General features: G+C 38.3%; 1 protein-coding gene across 1 annotated transcript in view; it reads right to left on the minus strand.

Annotated features, from left to right (window-relative positions):
- LOC145243544 (transketolase-like) overlaps nt 1-24,852 on the minus strand; it is a 229,154-nt gene that overhangs the window by 953 nt on the left and 203,349 nt on the right. The gene's annotated exons all lie outside the window — the stretch shown is intronic.

A 24,852-nucleotide genomic window follows, 5' to 3' on the forward strand; every position in this document is an offset into this window, starting at 1 on the left:
CTCCAAAATATGCGATTTTATCTTTGTAAACAACTACGTGTGAATACCTTGAAAAACTTTAATGAAAGATAAACAAGTATCTAAGAATTTAATGTAAAATGATTCCCTATTTTAGGGCAGTTAATCATTTTTCTATAGGAGATAAATTCTGTGCGCTTATTTTTATTTTATTTTTTCTATGTGTGGTTTTAAGAGGGTCTTTGTGCAATTATGAGAGGGTGGGGAGGTTGCCACTCTGACTTTGGGTTAATGATAGAGCTAAGGAAAATTATGTGTGAACATCCTGAAAACTTGATAAAAACAAAACAAAAACAATTTAGAATTTAGAGTGGGGGGTTAGTTTCACATAAATTTAATGTAAAATAATTCACCATTTTGAGACCATTCTAGCGTTTTAGGACAGTTGCCCAATTTATTTTTTTATGGGTACACGTTTCTTTAAGGATTTTTTTTTTTTTTTAGACACTGATAAATATCTTACCAAAGAACTTTGATGAGGAGCTTGCCACTTGGACTTAGTGTTATTGTTAAGGCTAAAGAAGGTTTTAGGAGGAGGAGGCGGCGGCGGCGGCTTGCCACTTTTACCAATAGCTAGAGGTAGGATTAAGGGAGTTTTTTTTTTTTTTTCAAGAGGGCGTTTGACACCCATATTTACAGTTAGTGGTTTATAATTATTAGCCTTTGAAAATGTTATGCCTGAAATTTTGAACATCAAATACCTTTTAATTATAAAATTTATTTTTGTCTGTTTGTCGTAATTCTTGTTAAGTTTTTATGAGGGGGTGTGAAACTTAATGAGAATTATGACAAATAGACAAAAATAAATTTCATTTAAAACAAGTGACGTCACTAACAGAAAACATGACGTTTGGAAAACTTATTAAGTATTTTTTGTCCAGTTATTTAAATATCAAAAAACATTTTGTGCTAAAGCTAACAAATCGTTCACAAATTTTGGATAAATTTAGTTTTTATTTTCAATTACATTTATTGTCCTAGTGACACATTATTTCGTTAAACTTTCCAGTTTAAGACTTTTCTTTTTATTATTATTTCTCTACCTGGACTTCTGGCCAAGATCAGTGTAGTATTCTGATGCTACACTTCGCATTTTCTGTCCTCTGTCAGTGAAAGAGAAATCCTTCATGACTGAGAGATTGACTCTTTTTGGGAAGCTAGCTTTTCCTCACATTAGAAACTGAGCTTGTGTCATACTGTCCTCATGGGGAGGTAAGTAAATAGGAACTTAACTAGAAACTGAGCACCTCCTACAAATATTTAAATATTGATTTTGTATTTTTTTAATATGTAATTGTATCCATTCGATTATAATCTGAAAAAAAATTGTAAGACGAAAAAAATATATATTGGGTATGAGTGGGAGGTACTGCTCGCACATGTGAAGCAAAAAAAAAAAAAAAAAAAGAAAAAAAAAAAAAGAAAAAAAAAAAAAGAAAAAAAAAAAAAAGAAAAAAAAAAAAAATCATATTTCACATTTTCATTTTTTTAAAAAACAAAACGCGTTACTTCTCCAGTTTATCGCCGAAAATGGAGACACCATTTTTTTCAGGCACTTGTTAAAATCAGAGGGAGAAATCAGTATTTTAAACTGAAGTAGGAAATAAAATTACAAAATTGTTTTATATAATTATATTTTCTTATGCAGACTTTTCAATAAATGTCCTTTACAATTATATTTTGATAGATTTTTATACAATAAGTGTTTTGATTTTCAAATAGCGCTCGCCCAGTATATCATTTTCAATTTTATGTTTTTAATAATAATGTCTTATTTTCTGTTTTTAATAATAAAAAATTTATATTTTTTATATATCATATACACGTTTCATGAAAAACCTTCGTTTTCATTAAATCGAAACATTTCCAATTAAACAATTACGAATGTTTTCTTTCACTTCATTTATTTACTTTTTTCATAGTTCTTTCCAGATTAATATCTAGTTAATTTTTTATTTTTTTTTTTAATTTATTTTCTACTTCGGCCATAGTTTAAAATATTGATTTCTCCCTTTGACAGGTGCCCGAAAAAAATGGCGTGTCCATTTTCGGCGATAAACTGTAGAAGTATCCAAAATGCTGTTTAATAATTCACCGTTAAAAACTAATGTAAATCGATTAAAGTGCACATCTTACATGTTTATGTCTTTTCAACTATATTTTTTAAAATTTGACCAAAAATAACGCTGGACTGGTTGGGATTGCTTTAATTATATATTCTGATAACAGAATAGCTCTAATTAAGCTAATTATGTTCTTATAAATATGAGCTCCAACTAAATATGTAAGAACATTTTTTTTATATTCATATTTTTATTTAAATTTTTAATTCGTTCTTGAATAAAAAAAACAAAAAGAAAAAAATAGAATGTTTGTTTACAGTAAAGTAATTAATATCACCAATAGTATTACTGTCATCAATACTATCGCTGATGTTAATCCTGCTGCTGCTTCTACAGATCATTTTTAGATACTTTTCAAAAATAGAACGATTTTTCTCAGGTATCATGATTTTAAATTGCTTAGTACCACAAGAGAAAGCCAGTTACAATTTTATTTTTAACAGATAAATATAGTAAAAAGATTGATTTATTTAACAGTGGGTGTCCGAAGAAATTTTTTTTTCAAAATTTTCCATACTCGTCATGTTGAAGTCTTTTCTTTTTTTTTTAAACAACAAAAAAAAAAAAAAAAGGAGTTGTCAAAAGAATTTCGGACACCCGAATCTATTAAAGGATATCTCTTCTTGCTAATTTCCAAATTTCATGCCGAAATCGGGTGGGGGGTGGATGTCGTCGTCATTACAAAATCTTACTAAAAATGCTGGTTTAGGATGCTAACATTTTTATCACTTTATTTGCTTAAAACTCTTAAAACTGTACATTATTTATTAATGCATTTGAAAGTGTATTCAAATTTGAACAAAACGGTGGTCTAGTTTTTAAAAATATGACGATTTTAGCAGAAACACTTTTTAATTAATTATCCAAAGCATTTTATCATCCGTGTGTATTACTACATTTATACAATTTTGTATGAGATTTGCAAATGAGATTTTTTTTACAAATGCCATAAAATCAATGTCAGTGTTGTAATCATATTGCATATTGTTTTATGGAAATAAAAACTTATTTTTGCTTTTCAACAAAGCATTTTTTTTTTTTTTTTACACAGTGATCACCACTTATCAAGGCCCGGAAACCACTCAGGGATAAGGGTTATTGCAAGTACATTACGTTAGTGAGGAGATTTGCAGAAATGTTTACTTAAGGGGGCGGTTCATTAGGAATTTGTTAACATTGGACTTGAAGACAACCAAGTTGTAGTCCGGAGGGAAGCGGGCAGACGGAACAGAGTTCCACAGGCGTGCAGTTCTAAGAAAGAAGCTTTGTTCATGGAATCCGCGTTTTGATTTAGGCACAGATATAGAGTGGGGGAAATTTTTCACAGTGGATTCAGCTAGACGGGTGTTTTTCGTGAAAGATTGGCGAGGGGGGACCAGAGATTGGAGTTCAGACGAGCATCTGCCATGGAAATAACGATAAAACAAGGACAGGCTCGCAACGTCTCTTCTGTAGGAGAGAGGTTGCAGGGTAGAGAAAAGGGCATCCCCCACTAAGCCACAAAGTCTATTTTGTACTCTGTCAAGGCAGGATAGGCTGTTTTTAGCAGCTCCTGCCAAGATATGGCAACAGTATTCCATCCTTGGACGTACTTGGCTTTTATATAGATAGAGAATTGCATCAGTAGTGAGATATCTTCTGGAGCGGTAGAAGGATCCCACCATCTTTCCAGCGACCTTGGCAACAGACTTGATGTACGTGTTCCATTTCAGATCAGGAGTAAAGGTCAAACCCAGAAGCTTGTCAAAACACGGGGCCTCACCCAGACGAGAGCCATCCATCACAATTGATGCCAGATGGGGATCAGAGCGTTGATGATGTAAGGATAGGAGTTTGGTTTTGGACGCATTAAAGGTAACCAGCCACATCTTCCCCCACTGAACCACGCGCTCGAAATCAGAAGAGAGAGAATCAGAGAGAGCTTTGTCATTTACAGCCTTTGATGTGTTACTGTAGATGGTGGTGTCATCAGCATAGATGTCAACGAATGATTTAAGTATGTGTTTAGGGAGGTCATTGATGTAGATCAGAAAGAGAGTTGGGCCCAGGATTGACCCCCGAGGGACTCCAGCATTTATATTGCAGGCCTCCGATTTTTGTCCATCTACCACTACTCTTATGAGCCTATCAGAGAGAAATGATTTAATGATTGAGAAAACATTTCCAGTTATACCGTAGCTGGAAATCTTGTGAAGTAGACCCTTATGCCATACCTTGTCGAAGGCGTTTGATATGTCAAGAGCAATTGCCCTAGAAAGGAAGCCTTTGTCAAGAGATTCACTAATCCTGTGGGATATAACCGTCAACACATCTGCGGTAGATCTTGCAGAGCGGAAACCATATTGTGTGTCACTAAGAAGGTTATTCCTGCTGAGGTGGTTGACTATTTCTCTATTTAATATGGATTCCAGCAACTTACTCATAACACACAGGAGACTTATAAGTCTGTACTGAGAGGGAGATGACTTATCACCTGAATTCTTAAATACAGGGCAAACTGATGAGGTCTTCCAGGGAGTCGGAAAGCACTTCTTAAGGCAGCGCTTAAATAGTTTCGTAAGTATGGGAGCAAGTTCTGGTTGAAGCTTTTTTAACACTATAATTGGGATGCCATCAGGGCCAGTTGCTTTACTGGAATCTAGGTTCTTTATTAGCTTGGCGACCTCATGCACGGATATTTGTATGTTACCTAGCTTGTTCTGTGTTATAGGAGGAAATATGGGGAGTTGATGGCCTTCGTCGCATAGGGTAGAATTAGCTGCAAAGTTCTTTGCAAATAGTTTGGCCTTGTCTGACGCTGACGAGATGACCTCTGGTCCATTGATAATGGTTGGGATAGAACGCACACTTCTGTTCAGGATCCTATTTGTTATTTGCCAAAACTGGTGGTATGCAAGCCTTGGATTTAACAGACTGGGCATATAGCTCTCTTGCATTTTTTATTACTCTTTTACAGTGGTTGCTGGCAGACCTGAAAGCAGCTTTAGTCTCAGTGCATCTATTACGTTGGTAGCTATGGAAAAAGTGATTTCTGTGCGCGATAGCAGCAGCACATTCTGGGGAGAACCATGGCTGGCTGTTAGGTTTTTGTTGGAATTTTTTAGATGGTATGAATTGGTCTATGCCTACAATTAACCATTCGGTCAGATCTGATACTATAGAGGACACACCCTTTTTAAACATTCTTTTTTTTTTTTAAGAGACATGCTGTCAAGCTAATAAATTTTGTGGAAATTAAGTTAAAAAATATAATATAGACCATCCAAATGAACTTAATAAGCTCGACAGCATGTCTCTTAAAAGAATGCTTTTCGTTTATCATGAAAGACTGGGAAGTAACATACTATTTTTCTTTTTTTAATTTTATTTTATTTTGTAAATTTCTTGTATAATACCAAGGATCCAGTTTGTGGAGACTAGTGTGTGAATGATTGAGAATGGAATGTATTGGTTGATGCCAACTCTATTAAAAGATGAAAAGATATGGGATTGTTGGAGGATGACAGAGACCCAAGAATGATGCCCAGCATATTCATTTTATCAAACTGGATAGCATAAACTTTGCTTTCCAGTGACTGAGAAAAACCGATTCAGTATATGTGTAGATATCGGACACTCACTGGGAAAGTTTGAATTCACACCAAGGTAGCCAGAGAGACAGTATAATGAGTGTTTTCAGTTGGTTGCATCAATTCACAACATGGCTGACCAATTAAGATGTGCACCATCGCAGTATTTCAGAAAGAAAGTGAACCAAAGAAATGCTTTTGGTTGCATCCAGCTCAGTTATGTGATTAGTCACATAACTGAGCAGGATGCAACCAGAAGCATGGGTTGTGTCCAGCAAGTGGACACCCTAAAGTTTGATACATCAGAAGAGTTTGCCCAGTGATAACGAAAGCAACAGTACGTGGAATGCCAATCGATAGATCCAGTTCGTTGGGAAAATGGAAAACCAGCAGTACTACTTACCATCTTCCATGTGGAGGCAGTTGGCAAGTGTAATTCGTTAATTGGAAGAGGTTTTCTTTGAGTGTGGCTCACCATGAAAGCTATTTCCACAGCAGGATGTAAACCTGAAATTTTGTTGCTCATATGCCTTGGCCGAGAACAGCATGCCATAAAACGGATTGCAACCAGAATACAAGAGGCTGTCTACAAGTACAATGCAACTCTCAAAGACGACTCACATTTGAATGAAATTTAGCTAAAAGGGATTGATGTTATGTCCTGAACACAGATTGGAGAGTGCATGTGTACGGGAGAATTGGTGCATCAAGAAATTTGGTCAGGGGTCTGTCAACAGTCTGTGCTGGTTGGATTGAATGCTCAGATATGCAAAGTGTCCTCTGGCAAGGTTGCAGAGTCGGAGATTTTAGCTGGAGTCAGAGTTTTTTTATCCGACTTCGACTCCAATAAATTTATTTATTTTTCTTTTACATGATTTTCCTGTTTAGTTTTACCAGTTGTAAAATTTAGCAGTTTTGTATAGTTTTGCTTTTATTTTTGGAGATACATCATATTTTGTACTGTAATGCTTCTTGTAAATGAAAACAATTAACCCCCATTGCGCCACCTAAATCTACGTAAGGGAAAAATCACTGGAAACACTGTTTCAGACATACAATCGAGCATGGCGTGTTGTTAGCATCTTTGTGCGTGTGGGCCAACTTGAGGCATAAAAGAGTTTTCACGTTGAAGAATTGTAAACTGCGAATGCGGTGCAACCACATGGAAAAAAACAAAACATTTTCTTCATCAATTGTGCTCTAGTCCTCATTTTTGGCCCCTGTGCTACCATTACAGGGAAAACTCTTTTCTGCGTAACAAGGTAAAATATTTGCGAATTTTTTTGAGTAACAAAAAACAAACAAAAAAAACAAACAAACAAACAAACAAAAAAAAACGATACCTTGTTATATTTACGAATGGCAAATCTACAAAGTGCAAAGACCAACTTTCAGTCAAGGAACATTTTGTTGTAGCAATAATTGCTACGGCTTAAATTTTTTTTGCAAAAAAAAAAAAAAAAAAAAAAAAACAACTTTTTTTTTATTTACGAACTCTTGTTTTAATATATATAACTGTTTCAAAACCTTGCGTGTGAAAATATCCTTTCTAAAATAACAAATGTGACTTTATTTCAAGAACATATATTTTTCGACAAATTTTCCACGTAATTATTATTTTTTTTGCTTTGTACATTTTTCCTTTTTTTTTTTGTTTGTATTCATAAGGTTTAATCCAGTGTTAACTTTATATCCTCTATACCATAGAATTTTATATAATTATTACTGTATTTTTGTCACGCTCAACCCTTTACACACTCTTTAACGTTATATGTTTGGGACCTTCTTCATTCCAAGTTATCAGTCACAATGTCAGACAAAAATTTTCCTACCGAGTTTGACCGTGTGTCTCGATGCTCCAGCAGAACTACTAGAACCCACTCATCCCGAAGTTCGAGATCCTCTCACAGCTCCCATACATCGAGGAAGTCAACGGACACTTTAGTTGAAGTTGCCGCCCTTAGGGTAAAATTACAATATATCGATAAGGAAGCCAAACAAAGGGCAGAATTAGACAGAGTAAGGACAGAAATGAGGCTACATATGACCCAAGCAAAATTAGATGCTTTGGAGACATGGGATTATGCTGATGAAAGAAGTCAACCAGCTTCCGAAGTCGATACCAACCGCAAGGTGCAAAATTTTTTAAAGTTCCAGGTAGTCGATAGCGAGCCTCTGATAGAAAACACAGCTGGACTGCCTTTGACCGAGTAAAATGTTTTGTTTAAAAAACTCAGCAAGGACCAAAGAAGTCAAAATGAGCCCATCTACTTTGAACCCCGATACGCCTCATTTTGTGTCTAGGCAACCAGTACTGGTCCTACCAGCAGCACCACCTGGTGAATTTGTGAATATGTCAGTGAATGCTCCCCATATCCAGCCACCGACCCTCTATGAATTTCACTCTCAACAGACTGAGCGGACCATCGAGAACACTTCAGAGGATGCATTGAAAAAGTTATTTAAATCTCTGGTTGAGCAAGTTAGTCAATTACCTCCACCAGAGCCTAGTGTGTTTTATGGCGATCCAATGAGATATCGAAGTTGGAAAACTGCATTCCAAACCCTCATGTTCAATTCCACCAACAGAAAGAATACACTATCTATAGGTGGACAAGTTAGGGATACAGTGGAAAGCTATTTCTTACTTTCAACCAGAAGATGCCTTTGAGGAAGCCAAAGGTTTGCTCGAGGAATGATATAGAAATCAGTTTGTCATAGCAGATGCCTTCAGAGACAAACTGGAAAATTGGCAATAGATCAATCCCAGAGATAAAACAACCCTACAGAGGTATGCCGACTTCTTAAGACAATGCTACACTGCTTTGAAGATCATAAGGAGTCTTTAAGTCTTAAACGATGAACGTGAGAACCGAAAGATGCTTCGTAAGTTATCCGACTTGGTCATTAGCAGATGGGCAACTCTTGTAGCTCAATGGAGAGAAGATAAGGGCAAATTTCCTTCTTTCAAGGAATTTATGGAGTTCACTGGTAAGCAAACTCGAATAGCCACGGATCCTATAACCTCGCTGCAATCCATAAAATATGACCAACCGACAAGGGATGAACCCATTCTCAACACTCAAGCCTGCATCATTCAGTAGAGGAGGTCGAACTCTTGCTACCATCAAGGAGTGTTCAAAATGGAATCCAGTCGACAGAAACAGGAGTTGCACATTCTGCCAAGGTAGTCATGACTTGGATGTCTGCACCAGCTTCAAAGCAAAAACACTCTCGGAAAGAAAGCAGTTTATCAGAGACAAAGGATTGTGCTTTGCATGCCTAGGCTTTGGACATGTTTCTCACAAAGGAAAAGATGCAATGTTTGTTCTAGTTTGCATCCTACATCCTTGCATGGTGACACTAGGTCATAGGAAGGAGGAAGTGGCGAGAGGAAAGGTGCCTCAAGGTCTGTGAATAGCAAATCGGGTACAACGCTTTTAAATTACACTGGGTCATCCACAAAAACCTCTATGATCCTCTCGGTATACGTGTCCCATGTAGACAATCCGAATTCAGAACGTCTTGTGTATGCGATCCTGGATTCACAATCGGACATAACCTTCATTTTACAAAATATCAGCAAATCACTGGGACTGGAGAGTACACCTGTGGAGCTAAAGCTGTCGACCATGCATGCTGAGAAGAGAATGAAGTCATCGACAGTACAAAGATACAAGGGCTGAGAGTTTGTGGCTTCAACAGCCCACAGGCACATATACAAGGGACATTATGCCAGCAAACTGATCACACATCCCCACCTCAGATGTAGCAGAATTATGGCCACATCTGAAGCTTATAACAAATTTAATTTTGCTGCGAGGTTGGCTTACTGATTGGATACAACTGTACCAAAGCATTAACAGCCAGAGATATAATTGCACCGATTGGTGATGGTCCATATGCTCAACGAACTGACCTTGGATGGGGCATAGTGGGTGTTGCCAACATTGCTTGTGAAGATGAGGATGGTGACAATATTTGAACTAGCCATTGGATTGTGGCTAAGGATGTAACTAGAGACTTCTCACTATCAAGAAATGAAAAATCAGCGTCCATATTATTCTCAATTAAGAACCTGATAAAAATGATAATTGATCATGAGGTTTGAGTCAGTTTCAGTGAACATCACGCTAACGCAAAATGTTTATCTCTGGAAGATAAAAAATTTCTCTCTATCTTGGAAAAAACATCACGATCAAGGAAGGACGCTACGAAATACCTTTGCCATTTCGGGAGGCTATGCCTAATTTGCCAACCAACCGAGAGATGGCACTACGACGCTTACAACACCTGAAAGGACGTTTCCGCAAGGATCCATTATACCACGACCAATATACTAAATTTATCAGGGATAAGGGGCATGCAAAAAGAGAGGACATGAGAGAAAACAAGCATGTATAGTACCTGCCTCATCATGGGGTCTATCAGAGAAAACCAGGGAAGCTGCGTGTTGTGTTTGACGGTAGTGCATGATACATGTCTGAATCATTAAATGGTCTCCTATTGCAGGGACCGGATTTTATTAACTCCATTTGCGGTCTTCTTTGCAGGTTTCCTAAAGAACCGGTTGCCTTTGTGTGATATTGAGCAGATGTTTTCGCAATTCCAAGTTGCGGCTTGTCACCAAGATTACCTCAGATTTCTGTGGTGGGAAAAATGGCAATGTGGACAGCGAACCATGTACATACCGCATGACAAGACATCTGTTTGGTCTTGTGTCGTCTCCAGGCTGCGCAAATTTTGCACTTAGAAGAATTGCAACGGAAGGAGAATCTGATTTTGGGATGAATGTCGCAAATTTTAGAAAAAGCACGGCTCTACGGACAAATCTATCTTTAGCTGACCTTTGACAACTAAATATTTTCGTTTACTAGCCAAATAGAAAAATTACTAGCCAAACCCACATGATTTTTAGAATATGACATTTTCGTTCTATGACAAATATGTACATCATAAAGATGTTGTTGTATTTTTTTTTAATAAGTGTAATTCTAAATATACACTGAATTTTATGTTGATACTTGAAGGTATAAACATTCAAATTTTCTCAGATAATAACAGTCTTTGCTAAAAAAAAAAAAAAAATCGTTTTGTTAAACCTTTTTAGATAATTGGACTTTGCTAGTTTTATTAAAAAAAGCTGAAAAGATATTTTTCACTCAGCAGTGAGCTTTGCAAGAGTGTCGTTGAAAGAAATACAAACGCCAAAAGATAAGTGTTTCATTATTTCTAGTCGCTACTTTGAAAAATCACTCGCAAATGCAACGGTTTCACTCGCAATGTAGAGCCCTGAAAAGGGACTTTTATGTCGACGATGGATTAAAGTCTGTTGCTACACCAAAGGAAGCTTGAGTCATCACTAGACGCATGACTCTCTTTAAAGACAATGGTCTGGTTTTGCACAGGTTTATGTCGAATTCCAAGGAAGTGCTGCAGCAAATACCACCGGAAGCTTGAGCCAAGGAATTAATAAATATTGATATTCACGAGGATAGCCTGCCTATCAAAAGGACTCTAGGTATTCAGTGGTGTATTGAGCCAGACACTTCAGTTCAGGATTGTGCTAAATGAGAAACCCCTCACCAGATGAGGTGTTTGACCCTTTGGGACTTGTTGCACCATTTATCTTAAAAGGGAAACATATTCAGCAGGAAATGTATGAACCAGTTGGACTGGGAGAGCCTTATTCCAGAAAGTCTACAACCACAATGGAGACAGTGGATTGCAGAAGTCAAAACCTTGGATTCTATTGTTAAAAGATGTTTGAAGCCCGCAGATTTTGATGAGGTGGTTACGACAGAAATACACATTTTTCGGATGCTAGCACCATAGGATATGGGCAATGCTCATACTTATGTTTGATTGATCGCAACTGACGAGTGCATTGCTACTTAATTATGGCAAAAGCTAGAGTTACACCCATCAAACCAGTCACCATACCAAGACTAGAACTTATGGCAGCTCTTTTTGTTTCCAGCAAAGTCAGCTCATTGCTGCTTGATGAACTTGACATTACAAATATTACAGAAATGGTTTTGGACCGACTGTGGTTCTGGGTTACATCCATAACGATTCTCGTCGCTTTCATGTCTGTGGCGAACCGGGTTCAACAAATTCAAGACCACACTGAACCATATCAGTGGAATTACATTTGCTCAGCTAATAATCCGGCAGATATAGCTTTGCGAGGAGCAACACCGAATGAGTTAATGAGTAAAGGCAAGTGGTTTAATGGTCCGGATTTCTTATGGAAATCTAGTACCCTTTTCATACAGGACCAAATGCATAGATGAAAATGATCCAGAGATAAAGAAATATCATGTTTTTAACATCTCGACCAGCTCTTTGCTTAAACTATAAGGTTAAGTTGAGAAATCGGGCATCTTCAGCACAGAACAATTCCGAAGAAGGAATGCCTGCAGTATCAGTGGCAGACCTAGAAATGGCTAAAGTTGAAATCTTGCGACAATTCCAGATGAACATCTTCAACCAGGAATTGCGAGATTTAAAAAATACAGACGACAAAGAGAAACATGCTAAACAGCTGAGATGCACATCTCCACTACAGATCCCTTTCTTGACCAGAATGGTCTTATTCGTGTTGGTGGTCGTTTAAACAAAGGACACTTCTGTGAAGATGTAAAGCATCAGATTATACTTCCCAGAAAATCTCATAACGGAACTCATCTCACATTTTCATGAGAAAGTTAAGCATCAAGGTCGTACTATGACTACAAATGAGATAAGATAAGGTGGGTTTTGGATTCTTGGCTGTAGTTCTGTCTACACCTTTATTTCAAAATGTGTCATGAGTCTCAAAGTCAGAGGTCAAACCCAAATTCAAAAAATGAGTGGTTTACAAGCAGATAGAATTCCACCCAAGCCACCTTTCATTTACAGTGTGGGTTGATTTTTTCAGTCCATTTTTCATTAAGGAAGGCAGAAAGGAGTTAAGATATGGCGTTCTTTTTACATGTATGTCTTCCCGAGCAATCCATCTGGAAACTGCCACGTCATTAGATACAAATTCATTTATCAATGCATTATTTGTATCTGTTCGTGGCACAATTAGACAATTGAGATTGGATCAAGGTACAAATTTTATTGGAGCAAGTCATGAACTCCAGAATGCTCTAAAGGATATGACAGTCATCTGCAGCAGCATCTCTCAAGTGTAGGATGCGACTATATTACCTTTAAAACCAACCCGCCTACAGCAAGCCATATGGGAGGTGCGTGGGAGCGACAAATTAGAACGTTAGAAATATACTTTCCTCTCTCATGCATGATTTTGTGGCTAGCCTAAATGACCCTCTAAATGTGGAACCACTCACACCAAATCATTTATTGACAATGAAGTCAAAAATTGTACTGACACCAGAAAGCTGATCTATATTGTAGGAAGAGATGGCGATGAGTACAGTATTTAGCAAATGAGTTCTGGACCCGTTGGAAACGTGAATTCATCCAAACACTTTAGGAAAGAAAGAAATGGTGTAAACCAAAACATAATGACTGTTGGTGATGTGGTCCTAATTAAAGATGACAACTCCCTCAGAAATCAATGGCGACTGGGACGAATTACCAAACTTATTCTCAGCACTGATGGCTTGGTCCGTGTAGCAAAGGTTAGCTGTTGGAAACAGAAATTTGCCTGAAAATGGGAAGTCGAGCAAACCTCTACAAGTACTGGAATGACCAATCCACAAGCTTGTTTTAATAAATGAAGCAGAGATCGATGAAGTCCCCAACGAGGAGACATAAGGTTGAAAATAAGGAATCCTTATTTTGGGGAGCCATGTAAACGGAAACAAATTAACCCCCTTTGCGTGGCCCAAATCTACATCAGGGAAAAATCACTGTAAACACTGTTTCAGACATACTATCGAGCATGGCGTGTTGTTAGCATCTTTGTGCGTGTGGGCCAACTTGAGGCATAAAAGAGTTTTTACGTTGAAGAATTGTAAACTGCGAATGCGGTGCGACCATGTGGGAAATAAAAAAAACAACATTTTCTCCATCATTTTTGGCCCCTGTGCTACCGTTACACTTCTACTGCAAGATATTTTGGTCTATCGGATCACTGCAATCCTGTCTGGACAGTTGTTTTTGTTGTGACGTCACACAGGATCAATGAAAATTCTGTCTTTGATTGGTGCTATCTTCACCGACTTACTATCCAATTGTGCTTTTAGAAAAAAAACAAAAACAAAAAGAAACAAAGGCTTTTTATGCAAACCAGTATATTAATTTGCACGTGTAACATGTGAAATCTCGCAACTTCACAAGACTTTCTTGTTGGCGAAACTAATAAAAGATGCCATCTTTCCCCATTACACTTTTTTCTTCCAGTTCATGACCAGAGGAAGGCAAGTCATTTTACTACACGGCCCCTTGATCTTAAAGATCAAAAATCGGTTTCGTAGTCTGTCATCCAAACCGGGTATCTTTGTTTGCCCTGTGGCCTTTGCATGTTTTTTTCTTGAGGGACTTCCTACTTTATTCTGAGACAGCACATCAGTCATGTTTCCCTGACCCCATTGTATCGTGCAGCGAGTGTTTGGGGGTTTCACCCACACTTTCTCACCCAACGTGACCTTTGTTTGCCCCTGTTTTTTTCCTTCCATCCTGACCAGTGTATGTCGCCATTCGTACTGCCCCTTTCATCTTGACCCTCATGTTTTCTGGTGCTACCGAATGATCCATAATGCCGCTGTTGCAGAATCTATTCTATTGCAGGCCCCATTTCAAGGCCAAGTTGATGCCCTTCATTGTAGAATCAAGTTATGCAACATTGATATAGGTGGGATCATTTTTCTTGCAGATCCAAATGGCATCTTCTACTGTTGCTCCCCCTATTTTCAATGTGGCCCCCAGTGTCAGGCTGCTAGCATCACATCAAGTTATGCCTTTCTTTCTCCTCCCTATGTGCCATTCTCCCTTCACAGGATCCTCCTTCTTGACTTCCTGAATCATACAAAATACCTCAGAGGTTACTTGCGCCCATCAGACCCCATTGCTTTGCCCTTTGATGAAGCTGCATGCAACCCGAAGCCATCCAACTATGGGGTATTGACCCACCAGCTTCCTGCACACTGAAAAAAAAAAAAAAAAAAAAAAAAACCTGCTTGCTTGGTCAGGCTATCCTGGACCTCGGGAATTTTGCTTCCTCGCCCAAATAACAGTTTTCCTTCTTTATTCAGTCGCAATTTTAATCTCAGAGCCATTCCATCTAGAGCGTCCGTCAGTTTTGTAGTCAATCCGTATATGTTGACATTCTCTAACTGGTTAGCCGTCTCGTCCACCAGCATATCGTTGATATAAGAGCATGTTAATCACTTGGTTCTTAGTCAACACACTTATGATCTTTGGCGCAGAATTTAATCCGAACCCCAGCCTGGTCAACCAGTAAACTACCTTTATACTTAACCAATTGATACCTCTGCAATCTCTCATCTACATAAGTTTGGAATTTGGAATAAATATATTTGGAATTTTTCATGGCTCTTGATTTTCCTTCACTCTCTTGTAACTTCTTCACATATGTCAATTCCCTCTTTTGTGTGACAGGCCACATACTTCTCAGAAGTCCAACACTGATCTGACTTTATTTTTGGTTGGTTGAACTACTGCCATGAGCAGCAGGACTTCCTCAACCTTCCCTGACCATGGGATCAAAATTTTTTTTGTCAATCCATCTCTCAACTTCCCTCTCGAACTCTGGTTTCATCTCATCTCTTAGCATGCCCTCGTAACAGTCAACTTGATTTGTTAGCATGGGCAGTTTTGCGTTCCATCACCTGCTGTCCACTTATTACTGTTGAAATGGGTTCGGGAGTCCTCATCTTCAATCTGGAACGATCTGGGCTGAAGAGTATCATCGCTGATCACTCTTACCACATCCTGTTTTCCGAACTTCACTTGTCCCTTCACTACTGTAGCTCCATGACCAGTATTATGTCGATTCGTGCGATGATGTGTTCCACTACAATCACTGACTTGCAGGGGTACATTCCTCACCATGATCTTGGCGACGGCCTCTCCACCACTTTGACATTGCCGCTTCCCTTCCGACAAGAATATTTTTGTCTCTCCGTAAATGAGGGGGCGGGACATCCCTTCTCCATCAGCACTAGTTAAGGTTAGTTAATTTTAAAGAAGTAATGGTGAAAATCAATTGTACGATCTATAAATTGTATGTTAATATTGTAATATATATTGTACAAGTTTTATAAAATAAAATAGTTATATATTACAATTGTGTCGTGCCTTGTTGTGCCTGTATTTAATGTCTGCCTTAAGTTGAACGAAGCAGACCAAAAGACAAAGAAGATTCCAACCAGAATGCCACCAGAGTGAAGATGTCATCTTGAGAGAATGAAGGAGCCACACACCCACATCCAACATCTCAGGTATGATTTTCTTCTTTATACTCAGACCCTAATGACTGGCCCATCGTCACATCATCAGGGGATAGTTTTTAAGACATTTAGTGAAACACGTGGGTCGGTCATGCACTAGCGTTATAAGATGACTACCGGCACAATAGCACCCCTTTACTCGTTTCCCTGGAGTAGCGAGCAACGTCTGCTAATGTGGCCTGTCTGGCCACTCTGGAAGCAGATGATAGGCCTAGGCTCTTTGCAGTCCCTCATCAGGTGGGGCCTCCGACATGAAGCATCGCACAACAGATCCCCGGCCTTGTCTCTTTAATACCTTCCCTTTTTCATTGGGAACATCCTATGAGAGGAGGTTACAATTGCCAGCATTCTGGTATGCTTAAACAGTTCCTCCAGTTTCGATCCTACTCATCCGTTGCAACTCTGACATGTGGCTAGGGAAGCCAGTCACAAAGATTATTTTGACAGTCCGCTATAGGCCTCGTCCCATGTATCCAACTAATCCTGCCAGTTGCCTTATCTCAGCCGCATACATGTCAACCAACTCGCCAGTCCAGGCGACTCTCAGCTTGTTATAGGCCTCAAAAGAAATCTTCAGAAAACGCAGTTTTCAGACCTTTCTCAATGCTCTCGGCATCAGCCTGGTCTCTGTCCCATCTCCAGATACAGCGGGATTAAAGATGACAGGTCTTTGATTTTCTACAACTTTGCGACCAGCTTGAGTTTGTTGAGCCATACGACCACATCACCTTCCCCTGTGAATGTCTTAAGACGTCATTTATCTTCACTATCGCGCATTTTTTTCTCTGAAGAAACACATCCGAAATCTCTTCATGCTACCTTCCCCACGAAGTTACGATCTGATTGCGGTTCCATAAAAAGAAAGAAACAAAGAAACTGAGGCTTTTTATGCAATCCAGCATGTGTAACATGTGAAATCTCACGACTTCACAAGATTTTCCTGTTGGCAAAAACTGATAAAAGACGCCATCTTTCCCCGTTAAACTTTTCACGGCCAGAGGAAGGTAAGGTAAGTCATTTTACTGCAAGTGGGATCACTGGATAACAATCGGATCGTAATCCGAAAGTTATTCCAGTTCCTGAATCAAATGGAATTTGGCAATTGGATAAGTCCAGGATCAATCTGGAATTACAATAAAAAAAAAAAGGGGGGGGGGGACCAATACTACTAGAGCCCGCCAGCCCCCCCCCTTTACATGGAGTCACCACTTATCAAGGCCCGGAGGCCACTCAAGGATAGGGGTTAATGAGTGTATGGAAGTCAATGGGACAGAATTGTAGTAATCGTTAGTAATGGAAATTTGGTAAATTGGATTACTTAAGGGGACGGCTCATCAAGAATTTGTTTACATCGGACATGACCAAATTGTAGTCAACTAGAAAGCAGGCAAACAGAAGAGAGTTCCACAGGTGTGCAGTTCTAAGAAAGAAGCTTTCTTTATGGAATCTACGTTTAGGTTTAGGCACATATAAGAGTGGAGGAAATTACTGAGAGTGGTTTCAGCTAGACAAGTGTTTTTCATGAAAGTTTTGAGAGAGAGAGAGAGAGAGGGGGGGTAGATTGGAGCTCAAACGAGCACTTGCCATGAAAATAACAAAACAGAAACAAGCTTTGACGTACCTGGCTCTTATATAGGTAGAGAATTGCATCAGCAGTGAGATATCTACTGGAGCAGTAGAAGGATCCCACCATTTCCCCAGCAGCCTTGGCAATGTATTTGTTGTACATGTTCCATTTCAGATCAGGAGTAAATGTCAGCTCAGAAGATTGTAAAAACGTGGAGCCTCCCCAAGACGAGAGCCATACATTTCAATTGATGCCCGATAGGGGATCTGAGCATTGATTATGTAAAGATAGAAGCTTGGTTATGCATTAAAATTAACTTCTTTCCCTCATTGTACCACGTACTCAAAATCAGAGCAGAGAGAGCTTGGTCATTTACAGCCTTTGAGATGTTGCCATAGATGGTAGTGTCATCATAAATATCTATGAATGATCTTAGGATGTGATTTGGAAGATGATTGATGTAGATCAGGAAGAAAGTTGGGCCCAGGATGGACCACTGAGGGACCAGCATAAATAATGTGAACTTCTGATCAACCACTACTCTTATGAACCTGTCAGAGAGAAATGATTTAATAATTGAAAAGACATTTCCAGCAATACCGTAGCTGGAGATCTTGTGAAGTAGGCCTTTATGTCATACTCTATCAAAAGCCTATGATATGTCAAGAGCAATTGCCCTACAAAGGAAGCCTCCATTGAAAGATTCGCTAATCCTATGAGATATAACAATTAACACATCTGCTGTAGATCTAGAAGAATGGAAACCATATTGCATGTCACGAAGGAGGTTATTTTTGCTGAGGTGGTTAACTACTTCTCTATTTAACAGATTCCAGCAACTTGCTCATGATACACAGGAGATTTATTGGTCTGTACTGAGGGTGAGATGACCGATCACCTGAATTTTTAAATACAGGGCATACTGATAAGGTTTTCAAGGGTGTTGGGAAGCAATTCTCCTTAAGATAACGCTTAAACAGCTTTGTAAGTATTGGAGCAAGTTCTGGTTGAAGCTTTTTCAGTACTATAATTGGAATGCCATGATTAGTTGCTTTACTGGAATCAAGGTTTTTGATTAGTTTGGGAACATCACGCATTACAATGCTTCACAAGATCTCCAGCTACGGTATAGCTGGAAATGTGACCAAGGCCGTCAACCCCCTGTATTTCCTCCTTTATCAGAAAACATGCTATGTGACATGGACCAGGGAGCAATGGCAATTAAAGGGGGACTCCACACTCCCCCAAAGCCTGCAAGCTGGGACCTCACCATCAGATATAGTTTAAGATCATATCTAGGACCGAATATGTGTGGGTGGCTGGTATATGGATCTGCAGAATAGATTTCCACATAGAGGTCAAGGAGTCGGGAGTAGGAGTCAAAGATATGAAAGGAGTTGGAGTCAGACTTTTACCATCTGACTCCGCAACTCTGTCCTCTTGTTCAGGGAAGATTCCAACAGCACAACATTTTCAAAGAATCTGATAATGGATGACAAAACGGCCAAGGTGCACCTTCTGATGAATTTTTATGAACTATATTCATAGTCAGGGTTGCGGAGTCGGATGGTAAAAGTCAGACTCCTAGAATTCCTAGGATGCTGACTCCGACTCCTTTGATATCTTCGACTCCGGACTCCGACTCCTTGGCCCCTATTTGGAAATCTATTCTGCAGATCCATATACCAGCCTCCCACACCTATTCAGCATTTTATAATTACTTTTCATGTTTATCATTTTTTATGTTTAACATTCACTTGTATGATAAATATACTCACATATACACTATACCAGTTTTATTTATTTATTTTACTCACGTTAACCCCTAAGAAAGATTAACAAGATATCGGTTTATGTTACGTTTAAACTTCTGCATTTCAACACGACCAGGAAAGCAGGTAGCAGGAAAGGAATTCCCAAGTCTAGCTGTTCGAGGGAAGAGACTATTAGAATAGAAAGCTTTCTGGCATCTAAGAACCGCACCAATGAAGGGGTGAGATCTTATTGCTAAGTGGGTGTGTTGGGGATATGTACAGCGAGGGGATACAAGTGCAACGAGTTCATCAGAACACATCCCATTAAAATATTTGTAGAACAGGCACAGAGATGCAACATTTCAGTGCTGAGTCAAGGGTTGATAAAGTGTGACCGATTAGATTGACAACTGTTTTTTGGACGCTATCCAAGAGAGAGAGAGAGAGAGAGAGAGAGAGAGAGAGAGGCTAGTGATAGATGCACCAGCCCAGATGTGGCAACAATACTCTATGCACGGAGTAATGGTGGCCTTGTAGAGGTACGGGATACTCCCAGGTGTGAGTAGTCTTCTAGCTCGATAGAGGGAACCCACCATCTTTGCAATGTTCTCTATGTATTTGTTCATACTGCCCGCAAATGTTAGGCCGAGGAGTTTGAAGGTAGAATTCTCAGGTAGGGTGTTATTTGTCATCGATATATGCACTTGGAGAGGCATCTTGTAATTGTTAAAGGAGAGCAGCTTAGTTTTACTAGCATTAAATGTTACCATCTATTTGCGTCCCTATTCCATAATGGTCTGGAAGTCATTTTCTAATGATTCTGCCATTGTCTTATGTAAATGCGTATCTGTTCTTCTCTCATGCATGTTATAGAGCAGGGGTCACCAAACTACGGCCCGCGGGCCGAATCCGGCCCACGACGTCAGTTCACCAGGCCCGTCGACGTTGAACTGATGTCGCTTCCTCGGCTCGTGGTAGCTCCGCTCACGCTCTGACGTCACCATGGTTTCCATCGCTTTAAGACCTTTTTGAGAAGGTTGTTTATCTTAAAAAAATAGATTTGCCAATGATGTTTAAAAAAAAAAAGATTCTTGCAATTTTTCATCGACTTATTCATTTATCTCAAAGGTGTGCAAAGTTCAATCAAAAAAATAGGATATTTGAAAATTTTTTTAAAATAATAGAAATATCATTCTTAACTAAATTTCTTAGAAAAGACATGCCAACATCAAACTGAAAAACTTTTTATTTTACTTATGAAAGAACTAAGTGGAAAAAATTTAGAAATACTATTCACAACTTTCGACCTGTTTCCACTGAACTACTACCATCTCGGAATGGTAAATGTAAAACGATTGATATTTATTAATTTTCTTGCTTGAGTAGTTTGGCTCTTTGTCTACTAAGTGTCAGAGTACAGAGCGATCAAACACAGTACAAGGCCTGCCGACCAGTTTTACCCCCCTCACGGCAGGGAGGTAAGGATTTTAAAAATGAGTCAATTTTGACTGTTTTTATATTGTCTTCAAACAAGGTGAAACATCTTAATTTTGTATGATTAAAGTTTCTAGGTGAAAATAACCCAGTAAATCACCAAATGATAATCAAATTAAAATTTTTTTGATAAATAGATATAATATTATAGAATTAATAATAGTACAAATATCTTATACTTATATTTTTTTTAATTCTCGCTCAGAGTTTTTCTGTTGGGTCTCGCCTGACGAAAGGATCTTGCGTCATCGCTAATTGTAATTCTAATAATAAAATAAAAATTAAATCTTTGTCAGATTGTAATTGAGTTAATTAATTCTATATAGCTGTTTTTCGTTGTCTCAAAAAATTTATGGTTAGGGTACTTTTCGCCAAAACTTATAAATAATTTATTTGGAGTTATTAATATTAAGGAATTTAATGATGTTTTTTTTTAAGCATATTTTTGATAAATGTTTATTAAAGACACAAAATATAAATTTACTTAAAGTAAATTTTGTACCTTTTCTGTTACTGAAAATCGACTAAAGCAAAATAGACTATATTATGATTGTGCATCCTTTTTTGAATCTAAGAATACAAAAATTTTCTTGAAGTTTTAAAATTTAATGATCACAGTAAAAATTATTATTTCCCCATATTTTTTTTAATTTAAAAAAATGTTCAGGCATGATTATTTATTAATTTCATTTCAATATGTCATGTTCTGCATTCTATTCCATGGGACTGGTATTCAATTATTTTTGGCAGATATATTAATATTTCTTTTAATCAATTAGCAAACTTTAATGTGATTATATAAGTTCAGAAAATTTTTGAAAAGGGAAACGTTTTGCTCCTGACTCTGATTTTGTTTTCAGCATATTAAAATTTTTTATCAACCCTGGCAAAGATTTGTTTTAATTTATTATTAGAATTACTTAATTTTTATCTATTTACTGTTATTCAAAAGTCATTTTAAGGATCAAAAAATTATATTCATAATACTTATATTCAATTTAAAAAAAAAATGAGGGATTGAATTGATAATTTGACTGTCATTTGATGATTTATTGGATTACTTTCACCTATATGTCTATATTTATACAAAATTAAGATGTTTCAACTTGTTTGAAGACAATAATAAAAGCAGTCAAAATTGACTCATTTTTAAAATCCTTACCCCCCTGCCGTAAGGGGTGTAAAACTGGTCGGCAGGCCTTGTACTGTGTTTGATCACTCTGTACTCTGACACTTAGTAGACAAAGAGCCAAACTACTCAAGCGCCAAAATTAATTCAATTTCTTTTTCATTTTCAGATCCTGTTTTCTTCACCCTTCATTATGGTTTCTAAGAAAAGAAAAGTGGACGCCGAGTGTCGCGTTTTCAATGAAGAATGGGGAGTAAAGTACTTCTTTGTTGAAACAAAGGACCAGAAAGCTAGTTGCGTGATATGTAGCGAAAGTGTTGCCGTTTTGAAAGAGTACAATATTCGGCGTCACTATGAAACAAAACATCTCTCAACATATTCAAAGTTTTCTGGAAAGTTACGCTCTGAGAAATATGAGTCCATGAAACGTGGTTTAGAAACTCAAAGAAACCTCTTCACGAGAAAGTTTGCTGAAAATGAATCTGTCACTCGTACAAGTTACAAAATAGTGCATAAGATGGCAGACCGAGGAAAACCGTTTACCGATGGCAACTTGTGTCCTGAGAAAGCCGATTTGTTTGGAAGTATCAGCCTTTCGACAAGTTTAGTTGTGCGGAGAACAGAAGAACTTGGAGAGAACAGAGCTACAGATACGTGAGAAAGCTAGGAACTTCTTGTGGTATTCTCTGGCGCTGGATGAGTCCACTGATCTCTCGAGTACATCACAACTTCTCGTGTTCATTCGTGGTGTCAATTCGGACTCTCAGATAACAGAAGAGTTGGCATCCGTTTGCAGCATGCATGGAACAACAACTGGAAAAGACATTTTCATGGAAGTGCAGAAAACTTTGCAAGACTATAACCTTCAGTGGAATCAGCTTCGAGGTGTTACAGTTGATGGAGGTAAAAACATGGCTGGAGGGAGGAAGGGTCTAGTGGGGCAGATCAGGACTCAGTTGGAAGATCTTCAAATTCCAGGCGCTCTGTTCATACACTGCATCATACATCAGCAAGCAGTCTGTGGGAAAGACTTAGATATTTCTTGTGAACCAGTCGTTTCTGCTGTGAACTTCATTCGGGGAAATGCACTCAATCACCGTCAGTTCCAGGCTTTTCTTGAAGAAATTGATTCTGATTTCTGTGACTTGCCTTATTACACAGCAGTGAGATGGCTCAGCTGTGGCAAAGTCCTGTTTCGTTTTTACAAGCTCCGAAACGAAATAGATGTTTTTCTCACTGAAAAAGATAGAGCCGATCCACAGCTGTCAGATCCTATCTGGCTGTCAAAGTTGTCTTTTTTGGTCAACATCACATCCCACATGAATGAACTGAACTTGAAACTTCAGGGAAAGGATAACCTCGTCTGTGATCTCTACAGAATCATCAAAGGATTTCAGAGAAAGCTGTCATTGTTTGAAGCACAACTGGAAGGAGAAAACTTCTCTCATTTTCACCGTTTCAGAGAGTTTTGCGCTTCAATCGCTGAAGATGTCAATCTCGATTTTCCAAAAAAGATTATTCGTGACTTGAAGAAGCATTTTTTGGAGAGATTTTCAGATCTCGACAGAACTGAGAGTGACATTCTTCTGTTCCAGAATCCGTTTGATTGTAACCTTGATGATGTGCCAGTTGAACTACAGTTGGAGCTCATTGATTTGCAAGCAAATGACTTGTTTGAAAGAGAAGCACAGAGAAGGAAAACGTGTTGAATTTTACCGCTGCTTACCTGATCCTGAGTTTCCGAAATTGAAGAAATTTGCCGCTGGTATGGCATCAGTGTTTGGAACAACTTATGTCTGTGAGCAAACATTTTCAAAAATGAATTATGTGAAGTCAACACATCGAACGAGATTGACTGATGATCATTTGATCATCAGTCAATCTCGTTCGATGTGTTGAAAGCAATTCTCTTGATTGGATGCAGCAATTCCAAACCAAACATTGATGATATCTTGAAAGCCAAACGTCAGTTTCACAAATCTCATTAAACTTTTTTGCTGTTTGGGTTGTGAGATTCGGATATGTGCACACTAGGTTTGATGTAACTATCTTTTTGCTTACGTCGCCTTCTTTGAAAACTTTTTAGTAAATAAAATGTTGGTTGTCTTTGTTTTTTGATTAACATGGAATGCTAAACTTAGTTTTTCGTCTTTTTTCCCAGAGCTTTCGTTCTGGCTTGCAAGTATTGAACAGAATGATTATGCGGCCCGTGCTCGTCATTCTTTCAGTTATCCGGCCCACTGTGAAAAAAGTTTGGTGACCCCTGTTACAGAGCATTGTATCATCAGGAAATATACTCATCACGGACACAATATTATCAGGAAGGTTGTTTTTGAATATCAATAATAATAATGGTCCAAGGATCGACCCGCATTAATGTTATGCTGCTTGGATATACGCCCATCAACAACAACCTGTATACTTCTATTGTCTAAGATGGATCTGATTATATTTAATATACATCCAGTTATACCGTATGATTTAATTTCCATTCGCAGCCCTTTATGCCAGATTTTGTCAAAGGCCTTAGAATTATCAAGGGCTACAGCTGTGGCTTCACCCCCCTTATTCAGTACATTGTAAATGTGTTCACAGATGAATGTTAAAATATATGCAGTAGAACGACATTGCCTGAATCCATACTGTTTGTCAGAGAGAAGATTTACTTTTGCAAGGTGGTGAACTAGTGTTTGAAGGTCTCAAAGATTTTAGTGAAGAGGGGGAAGAGACTAATAGGGCGACAATTGGGAGGGTCTGTTCTTTTATACATTGAC

Source organism: Euprymna scolopes, chromosome 22 (assembly GCF_053919585.1).
Source record: "Euprymna scolopes isolate OS-2025 chromosome 22, ASM5391958v1, whole genome shotgun sequence".
NCBI lineage: Eukaryota > Metazoa > Mollusca > Cephalopoda > Sepiida > Sepiolidae > Euprymna > Euprymna scolopes.